This window comes from Ischnura elegans, chromosome 10 (genome assembly GCF_921293095.1).
Source record: "Ischnura elegans chromosome 10, ioIscEleg1.1, whole genome shotgun sequence".
Classification (NCBI taxonomy): domain Eukaryota; kingdom Metazoa; phylum Arthropoda; class Insecta; order Odonata; family Coenagrionidae; genus Ischnura; species Ischnura elegans.
The window spans coordinates 38,706,869-38,717,079 of NC_060255.1; positions in this window are offsets into that span (position 1 = coordinate 38,706,869).

Sequence of the window (10,211 nt, forward strand, 5' to 3'; positions counted from 1 at the left end):
AACCTATTCCAGCTAGTAGATTACTTAATTACACCAGATTTTAGCGTGTTTTATGCTTAACAATAACTTATTCAAAACAAAGAAATAGCTTGGTGGACTATGTGATTAAATTAAACTTACAAACTTACTCCGAAAGATTTACGAGTGAAGAGAAACTTGGAACAATTATTTCACAGACAATGAACCATGAGTTCATTGTCTGTTCACCGCTCCTACAGGGTTACTAAAGAAGTAGGCCAAAAAGTTGATGCGGTCACTGTAGCCTACAGTACCTCCCAAGCCCTAAATGTTATGCTTCCACATCACCAACAAGCTTCCACATTTGCACCAGGCCCTCTATTATGAAACTATACTTCACTTATTTTCAAAATATTGGCTTCCTCAACATGAAATTGCGCGAGATCTAATGATAATTGGATGCCAAATTTGTTACCTTCGCAGAATTTGCGCAGTAACCAATGGTCTTAATAGGATCGCCCGCTGAAACATGTTACCATATTAAAATTAATATTTTTGAGTGACACCAACCAGATACTCACCTGAAACACTCATAAATGTTTGCCTTTATGCATCATAAATATTGAAAGACGTAAAGTGCATTTAAGTCATACGCTTCAATCTAATCGCCACCTCCAAGAGATTGTAATCTTCTTATTGAATGCAATTGTTATAATAATAATAATAAATTCGTTTATTTCGTGGGCCTTGTGGCCCACGAGAAAATTATTGCACAACTTTTACAAGTTCAGCATGACATTACATTCATAAAAGAAAAGAAAAAATGAAAAGAAATACAAAAGATTCACTCGTTGCAGACCGCCGTTAACATACAGACAATTCGGCAAAACAATATTAACGATAGGAAAAATATCATACTGCGATATAACTGACTAATTATTACAAGAAATTAAGGCGTCAATTTATTATGACAATAGTGTCACACAAACAATATTTTCCAAAAAAATAAATGACAGATTACAGACTGTTATAGTGCTTAGCGGATGTAATTTTTCATAGTGAATGTGGTTTATTCTTCAACAGTAACATTTTTATGAGCTTAAATATACACGCTTATTATACCGTTTAGTGAACTGGATATAAATAATCTGAGCGTCAATATATCATGCTTATTATATGGTCGATGGAGTTATAACGGTGATACTCGGGCTAATTACCGCATGAAACTTAATAGCATTCGTATGTATGTTAGCTATTAGAACCATATATCTTTCAATAGCGTATCCAGATGATGGCAATGGCGAATTGTTTTCAACATCGTGGTTTGGTTTCGCGTTTGTATCGGAGAATTAGCCGCGTGTTATCTGACATGAATACCCAGTGCCTGTCTTGGGGCAAGAGGAGGGTCACTCACTCCTGGGTAAGAATGGATCAACCCGTTAAGTGCTTTCAACCAAATGTAAAAAAATATAACTCTGAAGTTGTGGCTCACGACTTAAGAAGCATTTTCCAATCACCATAGAATAAAAGGCAACGGCTTCTGGTTGATTCCTGCTGTTATGGCTTTAGATTTCATTTCCCGCGATAGACCGATGCACGCTGGTTTTCAGAAATTCGTGACTCTTGGATCACTCCAGGCCATAATATAAAATATGACGATGTCGTAGCTCCAGGAATAGTGGCTCCTTGTATTGACTCGTGATGAATGCTCTCGATTCCATTATATATTCCACGCTTTGCGTCTTCCATTTCTTCGTCCGAATTATATCTCGCGGGTCTAAACGGGTTTCGCATCCATGAAGCGTATCGCCTCGAGACTGCCCAGAGATTGATGACGCCTTGATGCTACCAGAAGCTCATACAAAATGTATTGTACAGCGAGGAATTATATATAGTTTTTTTTAACTTCATCTAATGCGATACTTTATTAAAATACAAAGCTGTATAAAACTATCATGTTGGGATAGATAGCTAGAGGCGTGACTTCGTAAAATTGCTTCATTGTGAATTAAAAACCTAGTAGATTTCACGTAAATAATTTTAATACCGACCAGTTTCGTCGCTGTGCGATATCGTTAAGTGCAAATACAGGATACAGGAAGAGCATGACCCTATTAACATGAGTCAGTTGGGGTGGAAGGTTGGCAGAGGTGGAGAAGCTAGGAAGAAGGGTTTAGTAGTCCTTAAGACATAAAATGTTACAAAATGAGAGGCATACAATGTAAAAAAAATGGGATATAGGGGACAAAGGTTGAATTGGACGGTAGTGGAGAGAGGAGAGTGGTGCTGGGAAGCTAGGAAGGAAGGTATGGTTGTCAGGAGTCATACAATAGGGTAGTTTCCTTCATTAAAGAAAACGAAAGGTATTGATCGCGATTCGTTACCCACTATTAGTGTATTCATAATATACAAATTATTTGGTTTTAGAAATACCAGTTTAGACGAATGGCAAGGGTCAATTTTATCATCATTTGAAAAAGGCCAGATTGGCGCCCATGCGATGCCACTCCACGTGACGTCACAGAGACCTAGTTTCTACACGAGAAGATAGGAGTTTTACATCGTCTGAGGTTACCAATGCATGCATAAGGCACAGAGCTCAGGGAAATTTGTCTTAATAATCACCTTTTAAAACTGGCTAAGGTCGGAAAGTTTCCTTCGTTTGATAAGGTATTAACAATCCTTATTTAAGCCAAGCGCTACGAGCTAGCTCTGAGGTTACCAATGCATGCATGAGGCACAGAGCTCAGGGAAATATGCCTTAATAATCAACTTTTAAAACTGGCTAAGGTCGGAAAGTTTCCTTCGTTTGATAAGGTATTAACAATCCTTATTTAAGCCAAGCGCTACGAGCTAGCATGGTACTCTGCTACCTGCTAGAATCCTGCGTCGTATCAGTGCTCAGAGCTTCGCCCCAAGGTCACCTCACTTGCGGCAACAGGAACCAGAACGACGTCACACGGAGATTTCCCGGCATTCATACTTAGCCGTCGCGTTTTCGCGCGCTTGAAAATTTTCACTTTTCATTTAATCGCGAAAAATAGATATCGTCATTTATAAATCTAAAAGTGTGAAATTCGTACTCCAGGAGTAATAATCTTTCGATTTAGGCAATAAAAAATAGTAGGAAACCACCATATTCCCTCTGTATTTTTTATTTGCACTTAACAATGTCGCACAGGGTCTAAACGGGTCGATATTAACATTATTCATATGAAATCTGCAAGGCTTTTTTATTGTGTTGGTTTTAATTATCCGTGGTTGATCACACATTCTGGGAAGACTTTGTCTCCCTTGCCTTAGATAAACGTTCAAACTATCTCATCCGAGTAACCTATTTTGCCGCGCCGAGCTTTAGGAAGAAGACGCAGTGACATATGTGTCGAGATTCATTCAAGTGCCGTGGTTTACCTCAGCTGGGGTGGCGTAAGTTACTCCTTTAAAGGAATACCTTTTGCTAAAAAGAAACCGTTTGCTTGAGATCTGGTATGTATTTGGCAGCGTGATTCTACCGTTAGCAAATAAAAGATCATTATTTGTAAACTTGACGTGCCATTTGTTGAACGAGGTCATTTAATCGGACAACTTTGACTAAAATGAAATACCCCTGGGGTAGCTTGATGCCTTTTTGGAATTTGTCGCTGGGGGTTTATTTTAAAAGCCTTTGCCTGTTCTCGGGCACATAGTGTCTCGGAAAGTGAGCTCCTCTTGACGGTTATCCGTTGGACTATTGTATAAATTATGTAAAATCCTTGGATAATATAAATTTTACTTTCCCTTGTTCCATCTATAGAGAATTCTCCCCCTACTTTTCGTGCGAATCGTGTGATATATTACTCTCCTCTCAAAACGAGTCCTTAATACGTGATCAGCTCAAATTTAATACCGATCCTCTTCACGAAATCAATCCTTGGATCCATTCCCTGCTATTTCAGTGAATATAAATAAGACGTCAAATGCTATTCCTTCCATTCAGTCCCCGGCGATTGACATGGAAGACGGAAAACTGGGTGACGATGATTCAAATATCTTGAGAAACGTATTAGCACCATTACCATTAACGATTGTGCTGCAAAAATAATGCGGAATACTGTAACTGAAAATAGCGCCGTGTATAATGGATATAGGGTTGTGTCATTTGGTCCATGGTTAACTTGCTACCTTTCACGGCCTTTGTGGGACGTTTTCTCAAAGGAAATCCATGCTTGTTCCGTTTCTAATATGTAATTCATGGATTTTATTTTCATTCTTGTCATGTAACTCTATCGTTGCATCGGTTTATAGGGTTCTAACTGGAATTTTGATTGATGATAGCATAAGGTGTTAATACTTCTAAGTATTTGAAGCGACGTCTACAGAAAGAGAGGGTCTGAATCGAAGAGGAAATTATACGAGCTAATAATCTAAAGATAAAATTTGACTAAATTGGATTGCAAATGAGCAAATTCAAAAGGTATTTTCCAGCGGATCCTATATCTAGTTTTGTACCTTGTGGAAATGCAACCCTCACTTGTCAGTCCATTACATTGATTTGTAAGCCGTGGTTCGCATAACGCCTTTTTCTTTAAGAGCATGCAAAGAACAGCGCCGGGTTTCTCTCCCTCCCTCTTGAAAGGAGTGAATGACGTTAGATTCCGATCACCTCAGTCGAGCAGTGTAGCGAACCTGTATCATCATGCACAGTAAAATTTTCGTTGAGGTAAGTATTGTGGCTAATGGTTAGATATTTTCCCTTCAGTTTGACTTCTGTTAATGTTTTATGATAAAAAATTTTTACCGTAAAACAGAAAAAATTAAAAATAAAAGATGAAAAGTTTGTTACATTAAAATATTACGTAAATAAAATTTTAAAATAAAATATAATTTTAGTTCCTTTCGACTGTAAATTTGCACACCGAACGGTAACAGATAGGTTTTGTGAACTAAAGATAATCGGTCCGGATTGAATTGGCTTGTGCACATTTGAAGACTTTTTAGCATCCACTGCCTAGAAACTGATATTGATGCGTGGAAGAAAAGCGAGGAAAATTTATGAGGCTACAGTTATATTTCGGAAAGGGAATTGATGAATTGCACTTCAGTGTATCCATCAAGTGGGCGAAGCTTCGGAATGATCAAAGTTGGCACTCCTGCATGCATCAATACAATAGTGGGATTCCCCTGAGTTGTGACGTGAAAATTACGTCATCCTTTTGACTGGATATATAGTGGGGACCCCAGAGGATGAGACACCTGCCGGATTGTGCATCGCAAATCGTGAGCTTACTGCATAGGTGCAGCGTAGAAAAGGGAGCGAAGATTTCTTTTCGATAATGCGACCATTCGTAATCGCGAAGGAGTCTCCACGCATGCGCCCGTTGCAACGGCTCGCCCACGCTGTCGGTAGTTACCTTTCCCGTTCGATTGCAATCGATTTCCGCTAATAATGCGAACCAGAGGGCGTTGCCTGGGATGCGCCTTTGTTCCTCCACTTGCATTCTGATGCGACGCTAGCGATGCGCACGCCGCGGTGTGATTGTGGGAAATCAATCGTGCCGCGGGGTGAATATATGCGTCTGCCTAATGAGGAGCACATCCGTGTTTGGCGCTTGCGTCGGGCACGACGTCCGTGACCACGCCAACGCGTTCTGGTTTGGGCCGCTCGCTAGCGTCTGGAGTAGGCATTTGGCATCAGGGGATATCTACGACTATAATTGTCTCTGAAAAAGTATCTGCCTGTAGTTTAACGCTCTGCCCTGTCACCTCTGCACAAATTTTTCCTTCAAATGAGAAACGGCGGGTGGTCCCGATCGAGTAAATATACATGGAGAAAAAGTTAGCATGATTTAGTTAGATTTGCCGGTGACATAGATGTTGTAGCAGAGGCAGAGAAGGATTTGAAAAAAGACTGTTTAATATGGGTATGAGTATATTGGTTAGTATGGTAATGAGTAAAAATTAGCTGAAATTAGCTCATAGGAAACCAAGATATTATTATGCAGAAGAGAAGAAATCATGACAGACATTAAAATAGGCAAACCAAAACTGGTAGAGGTGGTTGAATTCTGTCATTTGGGAGGTAAGATAACTAGCAACGTGGGAAGCAAGGCGGAAATTATTGGCAGAATAGCCCTGTGGAAGAGCGGGTTCTATCAAAAGAATTATCTACATATAGCTGAAAATTAAAACATAAAAGTAAGAAAACAATTTTTCAGAACTTATATTTGGAGTATGCTTCTATACGGAGGTGAGGAGTAGGCATTGACAGCAGCGGATAAAGCAATATTAGAGGTTAGAGACCTTGGAAACGACAGAGGAACGGTGCGACAGAGTGCAGTGTCGTTACTAGGAATATGCTTTGGGGGGATGGATGGATGGGCACGGGAGGGGACCTCCCAAGGCAACGGAGGTTCCGGGTAGAGCTTTGAAAATTGACACGTCTGGAAATACATTTGACATCATTTTGGCACTTAAAATTTAACTTTAAGCAGATGCAGTTATTATACGTCAAAACTATATAAAAGTTTTAAAATATTTTTTTCATTTGTCTGAGGGGTATCTATCCTCTCATCCTTCCCATAGTTATAGTGAAATGTATTGAACGAGTTAGTAATGAGGAAGTCCTAAGAAGAGTATCATAGAGGAGAAGCATCATGAAAACTTTGAATAGGAGACGAAACAACCTTAGAGGCCTTATTTTGAGACATAATGGCCCGATGATGACAGACGTCGAAGGACAAGTTGATGGCAAGAACGGAAGAGGAAGACCTCGAATGAAATATGTAGAACAGGTAAAGAAGGATGAGAAAAATAAGAAAAACCTAAGTGTGAAAAGATTAGATGATAAGAGAATAGAGCTCCCTTAATCTTAGGACTGTTTATTAGTGATGATGATGACGAAATATTGACCTTGGATTTTCGGCGCTGTGTTGTAGTTGATGGCCAAACGTAACTTTTACGCAAATAACCCAAAGTTATTCTCTCAGAAAAATAATACATGCACTGTAGATTTCAACTTTTATTATACTAAGTTTTGACGGAATAAATTCTTCGTACGCATACGAAAATCATGATATCGAAAGAGTGAAATTCATGAAAGTTTACTCCCTATCTTTCTTCTTGGTGGAGAATATTCAGAAACTGAACCTAATTAAATATTTTATTTAGCCTAATAACTGTGGAGAATGTTTTATCATTTATATTGGGCACGGATACGTAGAAAATATCACCGAATTTACCGATCATTGTAGATGTAAACAATATATCATGGACAATATACCGATGCGACGTCGTAACTACTAGCACGTTTTTCCCAGTGATTCAAACTCAAGCGTAAAAGGGAGCATTGCATATAATTATTTATTTACCACCTCTGCTCCCCTCCTGAATTTGAATCTTTTTCTCAGAATAAGGGTTGGAAATTACGAGCTTTGACTTTTGCGAAAGCGACCAAGATTTAAACTCTAAATCATGTGATATCTCATCCCTGACTCCAGCGATAGCATTACTAGTATTTGTAAAGGTTGGTTTTTATTTTTAGAGAAAATAGTTTATCCATTGAAGTTGAGCTGACGTCGGGGAAGATGTATCATTCTACAACAAAGCTAATTTTCTTTGTGTCTATCTATAAATATTTTTCCCAGTTGCCACAGTAACATCGATATTTATTCCGTGTGTCTTTATGTTTGAGCTCCTTAGCCTTTTAAAGCTAAAAACTTGAAATATTTGTTAACTGCAAATTTACGTTTAGATCCATTTTTATCCTCGCTGTGTTGGAGAAAAGAAATTTCACTCCGAAAATGACACACATTTCGTTTGAACCGTGGCCGGAAAGTACGAAAGTGTGGAATTTAAGAAGTTAAATATCCGTCGCAATTCATCTGTTTCACTAAGTACAGCAAGAAACCTAAAAAGGTGCTGGATTTGTTTCTCGTGGTGTGAGCAATGCCGTCAATATAGTTTAATAATCTCCTGTTATTTGGGTATTTGTTCTTCCTCAGAAAAAGTGCGTTTTCGACTCCCGGTATACGGGAATATTTCCATGGAAATTAATGTGATTTTCGTCACCATTACCTCGCTAGTATTGAAATGCAACGCATCTACAATAGCATTTAAGAGTATTGCATCGGCCTGGGGCCACTTTCGGAAATGGGATTGTGGATTTTCTGTAGTTCTGGAAGGAGGGAAATTGGAACGCAAAATTTTATCACTACATCATTCAAGGGAAATTTATTCGTGATATAAGAAAATTTTAATCCAACGCAAGTAGTGCTGCTCATGCTAGATAACAAATCCATCTATAGAACACTTGAGTGAATTTCTGCCGTAAAAAGTTTTTACGAGACCAGTGGTCAATATACGTTTTAGTTGATAAGAAAAAATATTTCATTTCGTGGCACTGAAAAAACATTTCCTCTCACCAGGTTTGTTCCTCCACTCTTATATAGTTATGACGTGTAATGCGCTTCATTACCACTACGCCATTTCATTTCATGAATGGATAGAATATAATTACGAATTTTCTTAAGTCTTACACGGTAACGAACTAGTCTTCTAGTGTCACATAATGGAGCTGAATTGTAACACGCAGTAGCATTATTCAAAGTAATATTGCGGCAGGTCTTTTATGTGTTTTATGTTCTTTATTTCTCATCAAAACACTACAGCGTTATTGATAAGAGCAGATTAAGGCGAGGAAGTAAATTGAATTCATGTAGGTCGCTGAGACAAGTGTAACCCACGCCCATTACCTAGGCTCTGCATTTTGCATGGAAACTGGGCGAATTTAAGCTTTCCCTTGTACTAAAAAAAAGTCGTATTTTTTATTTTTCATCTTTAGGTTAGGGTTTCCCTCCCATGTCGATCGTATGCTTGAATAAAAAAAAAATTAATGCTCTAGGAGGTATTGAAGGCTCTACTTTGACTACCTTTCTATTCCATTAATTACATAACTTGTTCAAGACAAAATCTGTCCTCTTGATTAAGAGAAATTAGACTATATATGATTTTACACTTTCCTGGCGAACAACTTTAGAAAAATCTTCTCGGGATACCGCGCGGGTTAGATTATTTAAGAGCGCCGACGTTTCGGGTACCGACTCGCTACCCATTCTCACGGCTACTGATAGAAAATTAGGAGGAGCCGGATTGCTAACGCTGGGCTTCGACGGTCTTTTCGAATTTTCTATCAGTAGCCGTGAGAATGGGTAGCGAGTCGGTACCCGAAACGTCGGCGCTCTTAAATAATCTAACCCGCGCGGTATCCCGAGAAGATTTTTCTAAAGAAATTAGACTGTTGAAATATTTTTGTCTACTTAATAGAAATAATTTTCATGGCTTAATGCGTTTTTTGAACGGTCTGTTGTCTTTGTTGAACGAGCTTTTCAAGCTCAACCTATCTTTTATTTTAGAAAGGTTTCTGAGTAGAACAACTGGGCAGGTAACTATGAATGGTTATGAAAGAATGATGAAGTTTTATTATGAGCACTTTTATTTTCCCTCATAAATCATGAATATTGCGAGATGATCAAGACGTGCGTCATAAGTTTTGATATCAGTCATAGCTATGGCTAAACAATCGCATATATTATGGCAAAATCAATCCCTCTCTCAAATAGTGGTTGTTGGGAAAGGATATAGAATTTCTAAATGATATTGTGCAGACTATCTGTCACATTTGTGAATTATATGGCTATACAAATTCTATGCAACAATAGACACTTGTTGTGGTAATGAATATCGGGAGATAATTCTGATACGTGTTATAAATTTTAATATCAGTCAAATCTGTGGCTTTACAAACGTATATATCATGGAAAAATCACTCCCTCTTTCAAATAAAGTTTATTGGGAGGGAATATAGAATTTCTTAATGATGTTGTTTAGACAATCTGCCACATCTGGGATCGATATGACAATACTTATTCTCTATTGCAATAGATACTTGTTGCGTAGTTTTATCGCATGGCAATGGAAAAAGTAATTGCACTCATTCACGTCATCATGTTATATCTTCGCAAATGTGATTTGAAAATTTACTGCCTTTGTGTAAACACAGATCGAGATTTCAGTTCAAAAGAACTTTCATTTATTCTGCCTCTTCCAGGAGGAGATAAACTTAAGGTACTGATAATCAATTCTGAAATCGCAATGTGGATGCTATTACAAATATTACTTTGATATACGGAATGATGTATAGTTGCAATATAGTAGTAATTGGAAATTATTAACTTTAAATTTAGACAAGAGCATTAATTCTGCTGTTCACTGTTTTA